This window comes from Schistocerca piceifrons, chromosome 1 (genome assembly GCF_021461385.2).
Source record: "Schistocerca piceifrons isolate TAMUIC-IGC-003096 chromosome 1, iqSchPice1.1, whole genome shotgun sequence".
Taxonomy (NCBI): domain Eukaryota; kingdom Metazoa; phylum Arthropoda; class Insecta; order Orthoptera; family Acrididae; genus Schistocerca; species Schistocerca piceifrons.
Window position 1 is genome coordinate 91,326,669 of NC_060138.1, and position 20,953 is coordinate 91,347,621.

At 43.4% G+C, this 20,953-nt stretch overlaps 15 non-coding genes across 15 annotated transcripts; all 15 read right to left on the reverse strand.

Annotated features, from left to right (window-relative positions):
- Positions 1-440: 440 nt before the first annotated feature.
- Trnar-ucu lies at positions 441-513 on the reverse strand. The gene has a single exon. It is a non-coding gene; the product is annotated as a tRNA-Arg (tRNA).
- Positions 514-1,738: 1,225 nt separating this feature from the next.
- Positions 1,739-1,811, reverse strand: Trnar-ucu. Its single transcript has one exon. It is a non-coding gene; the product is annotated as a tRNA-Arg (tRNA).
- Positions 1,812-3,038: 1,227 nt separating this feature from the next.
- On the reverse strand, positions 3,039-3,112 carry Trnar-ucu. Its single transcript has one exon. It is a non-coding gene; the product is annotated as a tRNA-Arg (tRNA).
- A 1,227-nt stretch (positions 3,113-4,339) lies between these two features.
- On the reverse strand, positions 4,340-4,412 carry Trnar-ucu. The gene has a single exon. It is a non-coding gene; the product is annotated as a tRNA-Arg (tRNA).
- A 1,226-nt stretch (positions 4,413-5,638) lies between these two features.
- Trnar-ucu lies at positions 5,639-5,711 on the reverse strand. Its single transcript has one exon. It is a non-coding gene; the product is annotated as a tRNA-Arg (tRNA).
- Positions 5,712-6,938: 1,227 nt separating this feature from the next.
- Trnar-ucu lies at positions 6,939-7,011 on the reverse strand. Its single transcript has one exon. It is a non-coding gene; the product is annotated as a tRNA-Arg (tRNA).
- A 1,227-nt stretch (positions 7,012-8,238) lies between these two features.
- Positions 8,239-8,311, reverse strand: Trnar-ucu. The gene has a single exon. It is a non-coding gene; the product is annotated as a tRNA-Arg (tRNA).
- Positions 8,312-9,538: 1,227 nt separating this feature from the next.
- On the reverse strand, positions 9,539-9,611 carry Trnar-ucu. The gene has a single exon. It is a non-coding gene; the product is annotated as a tRNA-Arg (tRNA).
- Positions 9,612-10,837: 1,226 nt separating this feature from the next.
- On the reverse strand, positions 10,838-10,910 carry Trnar-ucu. Its single transcript has one exon. It is a non-coding gene; the product is annotated as a tRNA-Arg (tRNA).
- A 1,227-nt stretch (positions 10,911-12,137) lies between these two features.
- On the reverse strand, positions 12,138-12,210 carry Trnar-ucu. The gene has a single exon. It is a non-coding gene; the product is annotated as a tRNA-Arg (tRNA).
- Positions 12,211-13,437: 1,227 nt separating this feature from the next.
- On the reverse strand, positions 13,438-13,510 carry Trnai-uau. Its single transcript has one exon. It is a non-coding gene; the product is annotated as a tRNA-Ile (tRNA).
- Positions 13,511-14,737: 1,227 nt separating this feature from the next.
- On the reverse strand, positions 14,738-14,810 carry Trnar-ucu. Its single transcript has one exon. It is a non-coding gene; the product is annotated as a tRNA-Arg (tRNA).
- Positions 14,811-16,036: 1,226 nt separating this feature from the next.
- Trnar-ucu lies at positions 16,037-16,109 on the reverse strand. Its single transcript has one exon. It is a non-coding gene; the product is annotated as a tRNA-Arg (tRNA).
- Positions 16,110-17,336: 1,227 nt separating this feature from the next.
- Trnar-ucu lies at positions 17,337-17,409 on the reverse strand. The gene has a single exon. It is a non-coding gene; the product is annotated as a tRNA-Arg (tRNA).
- Positions 17,410-19,916: 2,507 nt separating this feature from the next.
- On the reverse strand, positions 19,917-19,989 carry Trnar-ucu. Its single transcript has one exon. It is a non-coding gene; the product is annotated as a tRNA-Arg (tRNA).
- Between the last annotated feature and the right edge of the window lie 964 nt (positions 19,990-20,953).

The following is a 20,953-nucleotide window of genomic DNA, read 5'->3' on the forward strand; positions in this document are numbered from 1 at the left end:
CTTGTTGTGAAACAGTCTACTTTTCTCACTTGTGGCCGAGAAAACTGAAACCCTCTCAGCTTGGGCTGGAAGAATTAAAGATCATGACTGGGATTACATACATTGACTAGTGAAGTAATACAAAATTATTTCACTCTTCATTGTATTTGTTTCTGTACAAAATGTGCGTTCTATTGCTATATGTCTATCTGTAGGTAAAAATTGGGTATTGAAAGAAAATTTGCGTGAACAGGCACGTGAAGATATGGTTCCGTTTCTACAGCATTTACACATAACAGCGTCATGGATAACAGATCTACGAGAATTTTGCTTGTATGTGTAAGGTTAACATATTTAAGCATAGAACTGAGGTCACAACAATTTTCACCTTTTGAAGACGCTTGTGGTTACCCATATGTCAATACCCATCTCGGGATTGGCACATATTTTTAAAAATTGCCCGTCCCTTGTGGCGATCGAACCCACGACCTTTGGATTAGAAGTCCAACGCGCTATCCTCTGCGCCAAAGGGACGGTGCGCAAGTGATGGGCACAGATGTAAGAGATTCTCCAAGACATGACCCGTGTAACATGTCTCGCGTTACTTTTCTGATAGGCTTACTTTCATATTTCTCTGAAGCAATTACATCAAAGACTTATTATTTATGTAGCAGACACTATACATCACCCCGAATCGCTCTGTTTACCATGGCCCTACTGATTGAAACACCTGCGTATTGACGGAGTTGCTCTGTACAATAGTAGTAACTCAGTGCTGCTATTAGATTCGCTCACGTGCGCTGTTTACAGATAAATGGGAATTACGCTCTTTAGAACAGCGTCCACTCACAAAGTGGTAAACGACACACTGGAAGCACTGTATGATTAGTCACATTTTTTGACTTTGGTTCACTGCTGTGTCACAGCCGGTCCCCTTCATATGTATACACTCCAATGGACGTGTGTGCCCTGTTAGCACATTTGCCAGGAACGTTAGCTGCATCACCTCCCTGGCAATTTCGTGCCGTCCTCGAAGCGTCAGCCATTGCTTGGTGACAGTGTGTTTCGATGAGACGTGGACAGATGATGCATCTCTCTCGCCGTCAGTTATAGGCGGGAATCATACTTAATGTAGTTTTCTGCAAGCGTCAGCGGAGCGTCAGACGTCTCTGTCTGGTCTCTCCCTTCATGTATCCACCAAGTCCCCTCCTGACAGTCTCCAGCAAAAGCCCCCTGTGCTGAAGCGAATATTGCCGCCGTCTCTATAGATACAGAGTGCCATTGTTTAATGGGAACAGTTAAGGAACCATAGTACTATATCTTGTTGTGAAACAGTCTACTTTTCTCACTTGTGGCCGAGAAAACTGAAACCCTCTCAGCTTGGGCTGGAAGAATTAAAAATCATGACTGGGATTACATACATTGACTCGTGAAGTAATACAAAATTATTTCACTCTTCATTGTATTTGTTTCTGTACAAAATGTGCGTTCTATTGCTATATTCCTATCTGTAGGTAAAAATTGGGTATTGAAAGAAAATTTGCGTGAACAGGCACGTGAAGATATGGTTCCGTTTCTACAGCATTTACACATAACAGCGTCATGGATAACAGATCTACGAGAATTTTGCTTGTATGTGTAAGGTTAACATATTTAAGCATTGAACTGAGGTCACAACAATTTTCACCTTTGGAGACGCTTGTGGTTACCCATATGTCAATACCCATCTCGTGATTGGCACATATTTTTAAAAATCGCCCGTCCCTTGTGGGGATCGAACCCACGACCTTTGGATTAGAAGTCCAACGCGCTATCCTCTGCGCCAAAGGGACGCTGCGCAAGTGATGGGCTCAGATGTAAGAGATTCTCCAAGACATGACCCGTTCTACATGTCTCGCGTTACTTTTCTGATAGGCTTACTTTCATATTTCTCTGAAGCAATTACATCAAAGACTTATTATTTATGTAGCAGACACTATACATCACTCCGAATCGCTCTGTTTACCATGGCCCTACTGATTGAAACACCTGCGTATTGACAGAGTTGCTCTGTACAATAGTAGTAACACAGTGCTGCTATTAGATTCGCTCACGTGCGCTGTTTACAGATAAATGGGAATTACGCTCTTTAGAACAGCGTCCACTCACAAAGTGGTAAACGACACACTGGAAGCACTGTATGATTAGTCACATTTTTTGACTTTGGTTCACTGCTGTGTCACAGCCGGTCCCCATCATATGTATACACTCCAATGGACGTGTGTGCCCTGTTAGCACATTTGCCAGGAACGTTAGCTGCATCACCTCCCTGGCAATTTCGTGCCGTCCTCGAAGCGTCAGCCATTGCTTGGTGACAGTGTGTTTCGATGAGACGTGGACAGATGATGCATCTCTCTCGCCGTCAGTTATAGGCGGGAAGCATACTTAATGTAGTTTTGAGCAAGCGTCAGCGGAGCGTCAGACGTCTCTGTCTGGTCTTCTCCCTTCATGTATCCAGCAAGTCCCCTCCTGACAGCCTCCAGCAAAAGCCCCCTGTGCTGAAGCGAATATTGCCGCCGTCTCTATAGATACAGAGTGCCATTGTTTAATGGGAACAGTTAAGGAACCATAGTACTATATCTTGTTGTGAAACAGTCTACTTTTCTCACTTGTGGCCGAGAAAACTGAAACCCTCTCAGCTTGGGCTGGAAGAATTAAAAATCATGACTGGGATTACATACATTGACTCGTGAAGTAATACAAAATTATTTCACTCTTCATTGTATTTGTTTCTGTACAAAATGTGCGTTCTATTGCTATATTTCTATCTGTAGGTAAAAATTGGGTATTGAAAGAAAATTTGCGTGAACAGGCACGTGAAGATATGGTTCCGTTTCTACAGCATTTACACATAACAGCGTCATGGATAACACATCTACGAGAATTTTGCTTGTATGTGTAAGGTTAACATATTTAAGCATAGAACTGAGGTCACAACAATTTTCACCTTTTGAAGACGCTTGTGGTTACCCATATGTCAATACCCATCTCGTGATTGGCACATATTTTTAAAAATTGCCCGTCCCTTGTGGGGATCGAACCCACGACCTTTGGATTAGAAGTTCAAACGCTATATCCTCTGCGCCAAAGGGACGCTGCGCAAGTGATGGGCTCAGATGTAAGAGATTCTCCAAGACATGACCCGTGCTACATGTCTCGCGTTACTTTTCTGATAGGCTTACTTTCATATTTCTCTGAAGCAATTACATCAAAGACTTATTATTTATGTAGCAGACACTGTACATCACTCCGAATCGCTCTGTTTACCATGGCCCTACTGATTGAAACACCTGCGTATTGACAGAGTTGCTCTGTACAATAGTAGTAACACAGTGCTGCTATTAGATTCGCTCACGTGCGCTGTTTACAGATAAATGGGAATTACGCTCTTTAGAACAGCATCCACTCACAAAGTGGTAAACGACACACTGGAAGCACTGTATGATTAGTCACGTTTTTTGACTTTGGATGACTGCTGTGGCACAGCCGGTCCCCATCATATGTATACACTCCAATGGACGTGTGTGCCCTGTTAGCACATTTGCCAGGAACGTTCGCTGCATCACCTCCCTGTCAATTTCGTGCCGTCCTCGAAGCGTCAGCCATTGCTTGGTGACAGTGTGTTTCGATGAGACGTGGACAGATGATGCATCTCTCTCGCCGTCAGTTATAGGCGGGAATCATACTTAATGTAGTTTTCTGCAAGCGTCAGCGGAGCGTCAGACGTCTCTGTCTGGTCTTCTCCCTTCATGTATCCAGCAAGTCCCCTCCTGACAGTCTCCAGCAAAAGCCCCCTGTGCTGAAGCGAATATTGCCGCCGTCTCTATAGATACAGAGTGCCATTGTTTAATGGGAACAGTTAAGGAACCATAGTACTATATCTTGTTGTGAAACAGTCTACTTTTCTCACTTGTGGCCGAGAAAACTGAAACCCTCTCAGCTTGGGCTGGAAGAATTAAAAATCATGACTGGGATTACATACATTGACTCGTGAAGTAATACAAAATTATTTCACTCTTCATTGTATTTGTTTCTGTACAAAATGTGCGTTCTATTGCTATATTTCTATCTGTAGGTAAAAATTGGGTATTGAAAGAAAATTTGCGTGAACAGGCACGTGAAGATATGGTTCCATTTCTACAGCATTTACACATAACAGCGTCATGGATAACAGATCTACGAGAATTTTGCTTGTATGTGTAAGGTTAACATATTTAAGCATAGAACTGAGGTCACAACAATTTTCACCTTTTGAAGACGCTTGTGGTTACCCATATGTCAATACCCATCTCGGGATTGGCACATATTTTTAAAAATTGCCCGTCCCTTGTGGCGATCGAACCCACGACCTTTGGATTAGAAGTCCAATGCGCTATCCTCTGCGCCAAAGGGACGGTGCGCAAGTGATGGGCACAGATGTAAGAGACTCTCCAAGACATGACCCGTGTAACATGTCTCGCGTTACTTTTCTGATAGGCTTACTTTCATATTTCTCTGAAGCAATTACATCAAAGACTTATTATTTATGTAGCAGACACTATACATCACCCCGAATCGCTCTGTTTACCATGGCCCTACTGATTGAAACACCTGCGTATTGACGGAGTTGCTCTGTACAATAGTAGTAACACAGTGCTGCTATTAGATTCGCTCACGTGCGCTGTTTACAGATAAATAGGAATTACGCTCTTTAGAACAGCATCCACTCACAAAGTGGTAAACGACACACTGGAAGCACTGTATGATTAGTCACACTTTTTGACTTTGGTTGACTGCTGTGTCACAGCCGGTCCCCATCATATGTATACACTCCAATGGACGTGTGTGCCCTGTTAGCACATTTGCCAGGAACGTTCGCTGCATCACCTCCCTGTCAATTTCGTGCCGTCCTCGAAGCGTCAGCCATTGCTTGGTGACAGTGTGTTTCGATGAGACGTGGACAGATGATGCATCTCTCTCGCCGTCAGTTATAGGCGGGAATCATACTTAATGTAGTTTTCTGCAAGCGTCAGCGGAGCGTCAGACGTCTCTGTCTGGTCTTCTCCCTTCATGTATCCAGCAAGTCCCCTCCTGACAGTCTCCAGCAAAAGCCCCCTGTGCTGAAGCGAATATTGCCGCCGTCTCTATAGATACAGAGTGCCATTGTTTAATGGGAACAGTTAAGGAACCATAGTACTATATCTTGTTGTGAAACAGTCTACTTTTCTCACTTGTGGCCGAGAAAACTGAAACCCTCTCAGCTTGGGCTGGAAGAATTAAAAATCATGACTGGGATTACATACATTGACTCGTGAAGTAATACAAAATTATTTCACTCTTCATTGTATTTGTTTCTGTACAAAATGTGCGTTCTATTGCTATATTTCTATCTGTAGGTAAAAATTGGGTATTGAAAGAAAATTTGCGTGAACAGGCACGTGAAGATATGGTTCCGTTTCTACAGCATTTACACATAACAGCGTCATGGATAACAGATCTACGAGAATTTTGCTTGTATGTGTAAGGTTAACATATTTAAGCATAGAACTGAGGTCACAACAATTTTCACCTTTGGAGACGCTTGTGGTTACCCATATGTCAATACCCATCTTGTGATTGGCACATATTTTTAAAAATTGCCTGTCCCTTATGGGGATCGAACCCACGACCTTTGGATTAGAAGTCCAACGCGCTATCCTCTGCGCCAAAGGGACGCTGCGCAAGTGACGGGCACAGATGTAAGAGATTCTCCAAGACATGACCCGTGCTACATGTCTCGCGTTACTTTTCTGATAGGCTTACTTTCATATTTCTCTGAAGCAATTACATCAAAGACTTATTATTTATGTAGCAGACACTATACATCACTCCGAATCGCTCTGTTTACCATGGCCCTACTGATTGAAACACCTGCGTATTGACAGAGTTGCTCTGTACAATAGTAGTAACACAGTGCTGCTATTAGATTCACTCACGTGCGCTGTTTACAGATAAATGGGAATTACGCTCTTTAGAACACCATCCACTCACAAAGTGGTAAACGACACACTGGAAGCACTGTATGATTAGTCACATTTTTTGACTTTGGTTGACTGCTGTGTCACAGCCGGTCCCCATCATATGTATACACTCCAATGGACGTGTGTGCCCTGTTAGCACATTTGCCAGGAACGTTAGCTGCATCACCTCCCTGGCAATTTCGTGCCGTCCTCGAAGCGTCAGCCATTGCTTGGTGACAGTGTGTTTCGATGAGACGTGGACAGATGATGCATCTCTCTCGCCGTCAGTTATAGGCGGGAATCATACTTAATGTAGTTTTGTGCAAGCGTCAGCGGAGCGTCAGACGTCTCTGTCTGGTCTTCTCCCTTCATGTATCCAGCAAGTCCCCTCCTGACAGTCTCCAGCAAAAGCCCCCTGTGCTGAAGCGAATATTGCCGCCGTCTCTATAGATACAGAGTGCCATTGTTTAATGGGAACAGTTAAGGAACCATAGTACTATATCTTGTTGTGAAACAGTGTACTTTTCTCACTTGTGGCCGAGAAAACTGAAACCCTCTCAGCTTGGGCTGGAAGAATTAAAGATCATGACTGGGATTACATACATTGACTCGTGAAGTAATACAAAATTATTTCACTCTTCATTGTATTTGTTTCTGTACAAAATGTGCGTTCCATTGCTATATTTCTATCTGTAGGTAAAAATTGGGTATTGAAAGAAAATTTGCGTGAACAGGCACGTGAAGATATGGTTCCGTTTCTACAGCATTTACACATAACAGCGTCGTGGATAACAGATCTACGAGAATTTTGCTTGTATGTGTAAGGTTAACATATTTAAGCATAGAACTGAGGTCACAACAATTTTCACCTTTTGAAGACGCTTGTGGTTACCCATATGTCAATACCCATCTCGTGATTGGCACATATTTTTAAAAATTGCCCGTCCCTTGTGGGGATCGAACCCACGACCTTTGGATTAGAAGTCCAACGCGCTATCCTCTGCGCCAAAGGGACGCTGCGCAAGTGATGGGCTCAGATGTAAGAGATTCTCCAAGACATGACCCGTGCTACATGTCTCGCGTTACTTTTCTGATAGGCTTACTTTCATATTTCTCTGAAGCAATTACATCAAAGACTTATTATTTATGTAGCAGACACTATACATCACTCCGAATCGCTCTGTTTACCATGGCCCTACTGATTGAAACACCTGCGTATTGACAGAGTTGCTCTGTACAATAGTAGTAACACAGTGCTGCTATTAGATTCGCTCACGTGCGCTGTTTACAGATAAATGGGAATTACGCTCTTTAGAACAGCATCCACTCACAAAGTGGTAAACGACACACTGGAAGCACTGTATGATTAGTCACATTTTTTGACTTTGGTTGACTGCTGTGTCACAGCCGGTCCCCATCATATGTATACACTCCAATGGACGTGTGTGCCCTGTTAGCACATTTGCCAGGAACGTTAGCTGCATCACCTCCCTGGCAATTTCGTGCCGTCCTCGAAGCGTCAGCCATTGCTTGGTGACAGTGTGTTTCGATGAGACGTGGACAGATGATGCATCTCTCTCGCCGTCAGTTATAGGCGGGAATCATACTTAATGTAGTTTTCTGCAAGCGTCAGCGGAGCGTCAGACGTCTCTGTCTGGTCTTCTCCCTTCATGTATCCAGCAAGTCCCCTCCTGACATTCTCCAGCAAAAGCCCCCTGTGCTGAAGCGAATATTGCCGCCGTTTCTATAGATACAGAGTGCCATTGTTTAATGGGAACAGTTAAGGAACCATAGTACTATATCTTGTTGTGAAACAGTCTACTTTTCTCACTTGTGGCCGAGAAAACTGAAACCCTCTCAGCTTGGGCTGGAAGAATTAAAGATCATGACTGGGATTACATACATTGACTCGTGAAGTAATACAAAATTATTTCACTCTTCATTGTATTTGTTTCTGTACAAAATGTGCGTTCTATTGCTATATTTCTATCTGTAGGTAAAAATTGGGTATTGAAAGAAAATTTGCGTGAACAGGCACGTGAAGATATGGTTCCGTTTCTACAGCATTTACACATAACAGCGTCATGGATAACAGATCTACGAGAATTTTGCTTGTATGTGTAAGGTTAACATATTTAAGCATAGAACTGAGGTCACAACAATTTTCACCTTTTGAAGACGCTTGTGGTTACCCATATGTCAATACCCATCTCGTGATTGGCACATATTTTTAAAAATTGCCCGTTCCTTGTGGGGATCGAACCCACGACCTTTGGATTAGAAGTCCAACGTGCTATCCTCTGCGCCAAAGGGACGCTGCGCAAGTGACGGGCTCAGATGTAAGAGATTCTCCAAGACATGACCCGTGCTACATGTCTCGCGTTACTTTTCTGATAGGCTTACTTTCATATTTCTCTGACGCAATTACATCAAAGACTTATTATTTATGTAGCAGACACTATACATCACTCCGAATCGCTCTGTTTACCATGGCCCTACTGATTGAAACACCTGCGTATTGACAGAGTTGCTCTGTACAATAGTAGTAACACAGTGCTGCTATTAGATTCGCTCACGTGCGCTGTTTACAGATAAATGGGAATTACGCTCTTTAGAACAGCATCCACTCACAAAGTGGTAAACGTCACACTGGAAGCACTGTATGATTAGTCACATTTTTTGACTGTGGTTGACTGCTGTGTCACAGCCGGTCCCCATCATATGTATACACTCCAATGGACGTGTGTACCCTGTTAGCACATTTGCCAGGAACGTTAGCTGCATCACCTCCCTGGCAATTTCGTGCCGTCCTCGAAGCGTCAGCCATTGCTTGGTGACAGTGTGTTTCGATGAGACGTGGACAGATGATGCATCTCTCTCGCCGTCAGTTATAGGCGGGAATCATACTTAATGTAGTTTTCTGCAAGCGTCAGCGGAGCGTCAGACGTCTCTGTCTGGTCTTCTCCCTTCATGTATCCAGCAAGTCCCCTCCTGACAGTCTCCAGCAAAAGCCCCCTGTGCTGAAGCGAATATTGCCGCCGTCTCTATAGATACAGAGTGCCATTGTTTAATGGGAACAGTTAAGGAACCATAGTACTATATCTTGTTGTGAAACAGTCTACTTTTCTCACTTGTGGCCGAGAAAACTGAAACCCTCACAGCTTGGGCTGGAAGAATTAAAGATCATGACTGGGATTACATACATTGGCTCGTGAAGTAATACAAAATTATTTCACTCTTCATTGTATTTGTTTCTGTACAAAATGTGCGTTCTATTGCTATATTTCTATCTGTAGGTAAAAACTGGGTATTGAAAGAAAATTTGCGTGAACAGGCACGTGAAGATATGGTTCCGTTTCTACAGCATTTACACATAACAGCGTCATGGATAACAGATCTACGAGAATTTTGCTTGTATGTGTAAGGTTAACATATTTAAGCATAGAACTGAGGTCACAACAATTTTCACCTTTTGAAGACGCTTGTGGTTACCCATATGTCAATACCCATCTCGTGATTGGCACATATTTTTAAAAATTGCCTGTCCCTTGTGGGGATCGAACCCACGACCTTTGGATTAGAAGTCCAACGCTCTATCCTCTGCGCCAAAGGGACGCTGCACAAGTGATGGGCTCGGATGTAAGAGATTCTCCAAGACATGACCCGTGCTACATGTCTCGCGTTACTTTTCTGATAGGCTTACTTTCATATTTCTCTGAAGCAATTACATCAAAGACTTATTATTTATGTAGCAGACACTATACATCACTCCGAATCGCTCTGTTTACCATGGCCCTACTGATTGAAACACCTGCGTACTGACAGAGTTGCTCTGTACAATAGTAGTAACACAGTGCTGCTATTAGATTCGCTCACGTGCGCTGTTTACAGATAAATGGGAATTACGCTCTTTAGAACAGCATCCACTCGCAAAGTGGTAAACGACACACTGGAAGCACTGTATGATTAGTCACATTTTTTGACTTTGGTTGACTGCTGTGTCACAGCCGGTCCCCATCATATGTATACACTCCAATGGACGTGTGTGCCCTGTTAGCACATTTGCCAGGAACGTTAGCTGCATCACCTCCCTGGCAATTTCGTGCCGTCCTCGAAGCGTCAGCCATTGCTTGGTGACAGTGTGTTTCGATGAGACGTGGACAGATGATGCATCTCTCTCGCCGTCAGTTATAGGCGGGAATCATACTTAATGTAGTTTTGTGCAAGCGTCAGCGGGGCGTCAGACGTCTCTGTCTGGTCTTCTCCCTTCATGTATCCAGCAAGTCCCCTCCTGACAGTCTCCAGCAAAAGCCCCCTGTGCTGAAGCGAATATTGCCGCCGTCTCTATAGATACAGAGTGCCATTGTTTAATGGGAACAGTTAAGGAACCATAGTACTATATCTTGTTGTGAAACAGTGTACTTTTCTCACTTGTGGCCGAGAAAACTGAAACCCTCTCAGCTTGGGCTGGAAGAATTAAAGATCATGACTGGGATTACATACATTGACTCGTGAAGTAATACAAAATTATTTCACTCTTCATTGTATTTGTTTCTGTACAAAATGTGCGTTCTATTGCTATATTTCAATCTGTAGGTAAAAATTGGGTATTGAAAGAAAATTTGCGTGAACAGGCACGTGAAGATATGGTTCCGTTTCTACAGCATTTACACATAACAGCGTCATGGATAACAGATCTACGAGAATTTTGCTTGTATGTGCAGGTTAACATATTTAAGCATAGAACTGAGGTCACAACAATTTTCACCTTTTGAAGACGCTTGTGGTTACCCATATGTCAATACCCATCTCGTGATTGGCACATATTTTCAAAAATTGCCCGTCCCTTGTGGGGATCGAACCCACGACCTTTGGATTAGAAGTCCAACGCGCTATCCTCTGCGCCAAAGGGACGCTGCGCAAGTGATGGGCTCAGATGTAAGAGATTCTCCAAGACATGACCCGTGCTACATGTCTCGCGTTACTTTTCTGATAGGCTTACTTTCATATTTCTCTGAAGCAATTACATCAAAGACTTATTATTTATGTAGCAGACACTATACATCACTCCGAATCGCTCTGTTTACCATGGCCCTACTGATTGAAACACGTGCGTATTGACAGAGTTGCTCTGTACAATAGTAGTAACACAGTGCTGCTATTCGATTCGCTCACGTGCGCTGTTTACAGATAAATGGGAATTACGCTCTTTAGAACAGCATCCACTCACAAAGTGATAAACGACACACTGGAAGCACTGTATGATTAGTCACATTTTTTAACTTTGGTTGACTGCTGTGTCACAGCCGGTCCCCATCATATGTATACACTCCAATGGACGTGTGTGCCCTGTTAGCACATTTGCCAGGAACGTTAGCTGCATCACCTCCCTGGCAATTTCGTGCCGTCCTCGAAGCGTCAGCCATTGCTTGGTGACAGTGTGTTTCGATGAGACGTGGACAGATGATGCATCTCTCTCGCTGTCAGTTATAGGCGGGAATCATACTTAATGTAGTTTTCTGCAAGCGTCAGCGGAGCGTCAGACGTCTCTGTCTGGTCTTCTCCCTTCATGTATCCAGCAAGTCCCCTCCTGACAGTCTCCAGCAAAAGCCCCCTGTGCTGAAGCGAATATTGCCGCCGTCTCTATAGATACAGAGTGCCATTGTTTAATGGGAACAGTTAAGGAACCATAGTACTATATCTTGTTGTGAAACAGTCTACTTTTCTCACTTGTGGCCGAGAAAACTGAAACCCTCTCAGCTTGGGCTGGAAGAATTAAAGATCATGACTGGGATTACATACATTGACTCGTGAAGTAATACAAAATTATTTCACTCTTCATTGTATTTGTTTCTGTACAAAATGTGCGTTCTATTGCTATATTTCTATCTGTAGGTAAAAATTGGGTATTGAAAGAAAATTTGCGTGAACAGGCACGTGAAGATATGGTTCCGTTTCTACAGCATTTACACATAACAGCGTCATGGATAACAGATCTACGAGAATTTTGCTTGTATGTGTAAGGTTAACATATTTAAGCATAGAACTGAGGTCACAACAATTTTCACCTTTTGAAGACGCTTGTGGTTACCCATATGTCAATACCCATCTCGTGATTGGCACATACTTCTAAAAATTGCCCATCCCTTGTGGGGATCGAACCCACGACCTATGGATTAGAAGTCCAACGCGCTACCCTCTGCGCCAAAGGGACGCTGCGCATGTGATGGGCTCAGATGTAAGAGATTCTCCAAGACATGACCCGTGCTACATGTCTCGCGTTACTTTTCTGATAGGCTTACTTTCATATTTCTCTGAAGCAATTACATCAAAGACTTATTATTTATGTAGCAGACACTATACATCACTCCGAATCGCTCTGTTTACCATGGCCCTACTGATTGAAACACCTGCGTATTGACAGAGTTGCTCTGTACAATAGTAGTAACACAGTGCTGCTATTAGATTCGCTCACGTGCGCTGTTTACAGATAAATGGGAATTACGCTCTTTAGAACAGCATCCACTCACAAAGTGGTAAACGACACACTGGAAGCACTGTATGATTAGTCACATTTTTTGACTTTGGTTGACTGCTGTGTCACAGCCGGTCCCCATCATATGTATACACTCCAATGGACGTGTGTGCCCTGTTAGCACATTTGCCAGGAACGTTAGCTGCATCACCTCCCTGGCAATTTCGTGCCGTCCTCGAAGCGTCAGCCATTGCTTGGTGACAGTGTGTTTCGATGAGACGTGGACAGATGATGCATCTCTCTCGCCGTCAGTTATAGGCGGGAATCATACTTAATGTAGTTTTCTGCAAGCGTCAGCGGAGCGCCAGACGTCTCTGTCTGGTCTTCTCCCTTCATGTATCCAGCAAGTCCCCTCCTGACAGTCTCCAGCAAAAGCCCCCTGTGCTGAAGCGAATATTGCCGCCGTCTCTATAGATGCAGAGTGCCATTGTTTAATGGGAACAGTTAAGGAACCATAGTACTATATCTTGTTGTGAAACAGTCTACTTTTCTCACTTGTGGCCGAGAAAACTGAAACCCTCTCAGCTTGGGCTGGAAGAATTAAAGATCATGACTGGGATTACATACATTGACTCGTGAAGTAATACAAAATTATTTCACTCTTCATTGTATTTGTTTCTGTACAAAATGTGCGTTCTATTGCTATATTTCTATCTGTAGGTAAAAATTGGGTATTGAAAGAAAATTTGCGTGAACAGGCACGTGAAGATATGGTTCCGTTTCTACAGCATTTACACATAACAGCGTCATGGATAACAGATCTACGAGAATTTTGCTTGTATGTGTAAGGTTAACATATTTAAGCATAGAACTGAGGTCACAACAATTTTCACCTTTTGAAGACGATTGTGGTTACCCATATGTCAATACCCATTTCGTGATTGGCACATATTTTTAAAAATTGCCCGTCCCTTGTGGGGATCGAACCCACTACCTTTGGATTATAAGTCCAACGCGCTATCCTCTGCGCCAAAGGGACGCTGCGCAAGTGATGGGCTCAGATGTAAGAGATTCTCCAAGACATGACCCGTGCTACATGTCTCGCGTTACTTTTCTGATAGGCTTACTTTCATATTTCTCTCAAGCAATTACATCAAAGACTTATTATTTATGTAGCAGACACTATACATCACTCCGAATCGCTCTGTTTACCATGGCCCTACTGATTGAAACACCTGCGTATTGACAGAGTTGCTCTGTACAATAGTAGTAACACACTGCTGCTATTAGATTCGCTCACGTGCGCTGTTTACAGATAAATGGGAATTACGCTCTTTAGAACAGCACCCACTCACAAAGTGGTAAACGACACACTGGAGGCACTGTATGATTAGTCACATTTTTTGACTTTGGTTGACTGCTGTGTCACAGCCGGTCCCCATCATATGTATACACTCCAATGGACGTGTGTGCCCTGTTAGCACATTTGCCAGGAACGTTAGCTGCATCACCTCCCTGGCAATTTCGTGCCGTCCTCGAAGCGTCAGCCATTGCTTGGTGACAGTGTGTTTCGATGAGACGTGGACAGATGATGCATCTCTCTCGCCGTCAGTTATAGGCGGGAATCATACTTAATGTAGTTTTCTGCAAGCGTCAGCGGAGCGTCAGACGTCTCTGTCTGGTCTTCTCCCTTCATGTATCCAGCAAGTCCCCTCCTGACAGTCTCCAGCAAAAGCCCCCTGTACTGAAGCGAATATTGCCGCCGTCTCTATAGATACAGAGTGCCATTGTTTAATGGGAACAGTTAAGGAACCATAGTACTATATCTTGTTGTGAAACAGTCTACTTTTCTCACTTGTGGCTGAGAAAACTGAAACCCTCTCAGCTTGGGCTGGAAGAATTAAAGATCATGACTGGGATTACATACATTGACTCGTGAAGTAATACAAAACTATTTCACTCTTCAATGTATTTGTTTCTGTACAAAATGTGCGTTCTATTGCTATATTTCTATTTGTAGGTAAAAATTGGGTATTGAAAGAAAATTTGCGTGAACAGGCACGTGAAGATATGGTTCCGTTTCTACAGCATTTACACATAACAGCGTCATGGATAACGGATCTACGAGAATTTTGCTTGTATGTGTAAGGTTAACATATTTAAGCATAGAACTGAGGTCACAACAATTTTCACCTTTTGAAGACGCTTGTGGTTACCCATATGTCAATACCCATCTCGTGATTGGCACATATTTTTAAAAATTGCCCGTCCCTTGTGGGGATCGAACCCACTACCTTTGGATTAGAAGTCCAACGCGCTATCATCTGCGCCAAAGGGACGCTGCGCAAGTGATGGGCTCAGATGTAAGAGATTCTCCAAGACATGACCCGTGCTACATGTCTCGCGTTACTTTTCTGATAGGCTTACTTTCATATTTCTCTGAAGCAATTACATCAAAGACTTATTATTTATGTAGCAGACACTATACATCACTCCGAATCGCTCTGTTTACCATGGCCCTACTGATTGAAACACCTGCGTATTGACAGAGTTGCTCTGTACAATAGTAGTAACACAGTGCTGCTATTAGATTCGCTCACGTGCGCTGTTTACAGATAAATGGGAATTACGCTCTTTAGAACAGCATCCACTTACAAAGTGGTAAACGACACACTGGAGGCACTGTATGATTAGTCACATTTTTTGACTTTGGTTGACTGCTGTGTCACAGCCGGTCCCCATCATATGTATACACTCCAATGGACGTGTGTGCCCTGTTAGCACATTTGCCAGGAACGTTAGCTGCATCACCTCCCTGGCAATTTCGTGCCGTCCTCGAAGCGTCAGCCATTGCTTGGTGACAGTGTGTTTCGATGAGACGTGGACAGATGATGCATCTCTCTCGCCGTCAGTTATAGGCGGGAATCATACTTAATGTAGTTTTCTGCAAGCGTCAGCGGAGCGTCAGACGTCTCTGTCTGGTCTCTCCCTTCATGTATCCAGCAAGTCCCCTCCTGACAGTCTCCAGCAAAAGCCCCCTGTACTGAAGCGAATATTGCCGCCGTCTCTATAGATACAGAGTGCCATTGTTTAATGGGAACAGTTAAGGAACCATAGTACTATATCTTGTTGTGAAACAGTCTACTTTTCTCACTTGTGGCTGAGAAAACTGAAACCCTCTCAGCTTGGGCTGGAAGAATTAAAGATCATGACTGGGATTACATACATTGACTCGTGAAGTAATACAAAACTATTTCACTCTTCAATGTATTTGTTTCTGTACAAAATGTGCGTTCTATTGCTATATTTCTATCTGTAGGTAAAAACTGGGTATTGAAAGAAAATTTGCGTGAACAGGCACGTGAGGATATGGTTCCGTTTCTACAGCATTTACACATAACAGCGTCATGGATAACGGATCTACGAGAATTTTGCTTGTATGTGTAAGGTTAACATATTTAAGCATAGAACTGAGGTCACAACAATTTTCACCTTTTGAAGACGCCTGTGGTTACCCATATGTCAATACCCATCTCGTGATTGGCACATATTTTTAAAAATTGCCCGTCCCTTGTGGGGATCGAACCCACGACCTTTGGATGAGAAGTCCAACGCGCTATCCTCTGCGCCAAAGGGACGCTGCGCAAGTGATGGGCTCAGATGTAAGAGATTATCCAAGACATGACCCGTGCTACATGTCTCGCATTACTTTTCTGATAGGCTTACTTTCATATTTCTCTCAAGCAATTACATCAAAGACTTATTATTTATGTAGCAGACACTATACATCACTCCGAATCGCTCTGTTTACCATGGCCCTACTGATTGAAACACGTGCGTATTGACAGAGTTGCTCTGTACAATAGTAGTAACACAGTGCTGCTATTAGATTCGCTCACGTGCGCTGTTTACAGATAAATGGGAATTACGCTCTTTAGAACAGCATCCACTCACAAAGTGGTAAACGACACACTGGAAGCACTGTATGATTAGTCACATTTTTTGACTTTGGTTGACTGCTGTGTCACAGCCGGTCCCCATCATATGTATACACTCCAATGGACGTGTGTGCCCTGTTAGCACATTTGCCAGGAACGTTAGCTGCATCACCTCCCTGGCAATTTCGTGCCGTCCTCGAAGCGTCAGCCATTGCTTGGTGACAGTGTGTTTCGATGAGACGTGGACAGATGATGCATCTCTCTCGCCGTCAGTTATAGGCGGGAATCATACTTAATGTAGTTTTCTGCAAGCGTCAGCGGAGCGTCAGACGTCTCTGTCTGGTCTTCTCCCTTCATGTATCCAGCAAGTCCCCTCCTGACAGTCTCCAGCAAAAGCCCCCTGTGCTGAAGCGAATATTGCCGCCGTCTCTATAGATACAGAGTGCCATTGTTTAATGGGAACAGTTAAGGAACCATAGTACTATATCTTGTTGTGAAACAGTCTACTTTTCTCACTTGTGGCCGAGAAAACTGAAACCCTCTCAGCTTGGGCTGGAAGAATTAAAGATCATGACTGGGATTACATACATTGACTCGTGAAGTAATACAAAATTATTTCACTCTTCATTGTATTTGTTTCTGTACAAAATGTGCGTTCTATTGCTATATTTCTATCTGTAGGTAAAAATTGGGTATTGAAAGAAAATTTGCGTGAACAGGCACGTGAAGATATGGTTCCGTTTCTACAGCATTTACACATAACAGCGTCATGGATAACAGATCTACGAGAATTTTGCTTGTATGTGTAAGGTTAACATATATAAGCATAGAACTGAGGTCACAACAATTTTCACCTTTTGAAGACGCTTGTGGTTACCCATATGTCAATACCAATCTCGTGATTGGCACATATTTTCAAAAATTGCCCGTCCCTTGTGGGGATCGAACCCACGACCTTTGGATTAGAAGTCCAACGCGCTATCCTCTGCGCCAAAGGGACGCTGCGCAAGTGATGGGCTCAGATGTAAGAGATTCTCCAAGACATGACCCGTGCTACATGTCTCGCGTTACTTTTCTGATTGGCTTACTTTCATATTTCTCTGAAGCAATTACATCAAAGACTTATTATTTATGTAGCAGACACTATACATCACTCCGAATCGCTCTGTTTACCATGGCCCTACTGATTGAAACACCTGCGTATTGACAGAGTTGCTCTGTACAATAGTAGTAACACAGTGCTGCTATTAGATTCGCTCACGTGCGCTGTTTACAGATAAATGGGAATTACGCTCTTTAGAACAGCATCCACTCACAAAGTGGTAAACGACACACTGGAAGTACTGTATGATTAGTCACATTTTTTGACTTTGGTTGACTGCTGTGTCACAGCCGGTCCCCATCATATGTATACACTCCAATGGACGTGTGTGCCCTGTTAGCACATTTGCCAGGAACGTTAGCTGCATCACCTCCCTGGCAATTTCGTGCCGTCCTCGAAGCGTCGGCCATTGCTTGGTGACAGTGTGTTTCGATGAGACGTGGACAGATGATGCATCTCTCTCGCCGTCAGTTATAGGCGGGAATCATACTTAATGTAGTTTTCTGCAAGCGTCAGCGGAGCGTCAGACGTCTCTGTCTGGTCTTCTCCCTTCATGTATCCAGCAAGTCCCCTCCTGACAGTCTCCAGCAAAAGCCCCCTGTGCTGAAGCGAATATTGCCGCCGTCTCTATAGATACAGAGTGCCATTGTTTAATGGGAACAGTTAAGGAACCATAGTACTATATCTTGTTGTGAAACAGTCTACTTTTCTCACTTGTGGCCGAGAAAACTGAAACCCTCTCAGCTTGGGCTGGAAGAATTAAAGATCATGACTGGGATTACATACATTGACTCGTGAAGTAATACAAAATTATTTCACTCTTCATTGTATTTGTTTCTGTACAAAATGTGCGTTCTATTGCTATATTTCTATCTGTAGGTAAAAATTGGGTATTGAAAGAAAATTTGCGTGAACAGGCACGTGAAGATATGGTTCCGTTTCTACAGCATTTACACATAACAGCGTCATGGATAACAGATCTACGAGAATTTTGCTTGTATGTGTAAGGTTAACATATTTAAGCATAGAACTGAGGTCACAACAATTTTCACCTTTTGAAGACGCTTGTGGTTACCCATATGTCAATACCCATCTCGTGATTGGCACATATTTTTAAAAATTGCCCGTCCCTTGTGGGGATCGAACCCACGACCTTTGGATTAGAAGTCCAAAGGGACGCTGCGCAAGTGATGGGCTCAGATGTAAGAGATTCTCCAAGACATGACCCGTGCTACATGTCTCGCGTTACTTTTCTGATAGGCTTACTTTCATATTTCTCTCAAGCAATTACATCAAAGACTTATTATTTATGTAGCAGACACTATACATCACTCCGAATCGCTCTGTTTACCATGGCCCTACTGATTGAAACACCTGCGTATTGACAGAGTTGCTCTGTACAATAGTAGTAACACAGTGCTGCTATTAGATTCGCTCACGTGCGCTGTTTACAGATAAATGGGAATTACGCTCTTTAGAACAGCATCCACTCACAAAGTGGTAAACGACACACTGGAAGCACTGTATGATTAGTCACATTTTTTGACTTTGGTTGACTGCTGTGTCACAGCCGGTCCCCATCATATGTATACACTCCAATGGACGTGTGTGCCCTGTTAGCACATTTGCCAGGAACGTTAGCTGCATCACCTGCCTGGCAATTTCGTGCCGTCCTCGAAGCGTCAGCCATTGCTTGGTGACAGTGTGTTTCGATGAGACGTGGACAGATGATGCATCTCTCTTGCCGTCAGTTATAGGCGGGAATCATACTTAATGTAGTTTTCTGCAAGCGTCAGCGGAGCGCCAGACGTCTCTGTCTGGTCTTCTCCCTTCATGTATCCAGCAAGTCCCCTCCTGACAGTCTCCAGCAAAAGCCCCCTGTGCTGAAGCGAATATTGCCGCCGTCTCTATAGATACAGAGTGCCATTGTTTAATGGGAACAGTTAAGGAACCATAGTACTATATCTTGTTGTGAAACAGTCTACTTTTCTCACTTGTGGCCGAGAAAACTGAAACCCTCTCAGCTTGGGCTGGAAGAATTAAAGATCATGACTGGGATTACATACATTGACTCGTGAAGTAATACAAAATTATTTCACTCTTCATTGTATTTGTTTCTGTACAAAATGTGCGTTCTATTGCTATATTTCTATCTGTAGGTAAAAATTGGGTATTGAAAGAAAATTTGCGTGAACAGGCACGTGAAAATATGGTTCCGTTTCTACAGCATTTACACATAACAGCGTCATGGATAACAGATCTACGAGAATTTTGCTTGTATGTGTAAGGTTAACATATTTAAGCATAGAACTGAGGTCACAACAATTTTCACCTTTTGAAGACGCTTGTGGTTACCCATATGTCAATACCCATCTCGTGATTGGCACATATTTTTAAAAATTGCCCGTCCCTTGTGGGGATCGAACCCATGACCTTTGGATTAGAAGTCCAACGCTATATCCTCTGCGCCAAAGGGACGCTGCGCAAGTGATGGGCTCAGATGTAAGAGATTCTCCAAGACATGACCCGTGCTACATGTCTCGCGTTACTTTTCTGATAGGCTTACTTTCATATTTCTCTCAAGCAATTACATCAAAGACTTATTATTTATGTAGCAGACACTATACATCACTCCGAATCGCTCTGTTTACCATGGCCCTACTGATTGAAACACGTGCGTATTGACAGAGTTGCTCTGTACAATAGTAGTAACACAGTGCTGCTATTAGATTCGCTCACGTGCGCTGTTTACAGATAAATGGGAATTACGCTCTTTAGAACAGCATCCACTCACAAAGTGGTAAACGACACACTGGAAGCACTGTATGATTAGTCACATTTTTTGACTTTGGTTGACTGCTGTGTCACAGCCGGTCCCCATCATATGTATACACTCCAATGGACGTGTGTGCCCTGTTAGCACATTTGCCAGGAACGTTAGCTGCATCACCTCCCTGGCAATTTCGTGCCGTCCTCGAAGCGTCAGCCATTGCTTGGTGACAGTGTGTTTCGATGAGACGTGGACAGATGATGCATCTCTCTCGCCGTCAGTTATAGGCGGGAATCATACTTAATGTAGTTTTCTGCAAGCGTCAGCGGAGCGTCAGACGTCTCTGTCTGGTCTTCTCCCTTCATGTATCCAGCAAGTCCCCTCCTGACAGTCTCCAGCAAAAGCCCCCTGTGCTGAAGCGAATATTGCCGCCGTCTCTATAGATACAGAGTGCCATTGTTTAATGGGAACAGTTAAGGAACCATAGTACTATATCTTGTTGTGAAACAGTCTACTTTTCTCACTTGTGGCCGAGAAAACTGAAACCCTCTCAGCTTGGGCTGGAAGAATTAAAGATCATGACTGGGATTACATACATTGACTCGTGAAGTAATACAAAATTATTTCACTCTTCATTGTATTTGTTTCTGTACAAAATGTGCGTTCTATTGC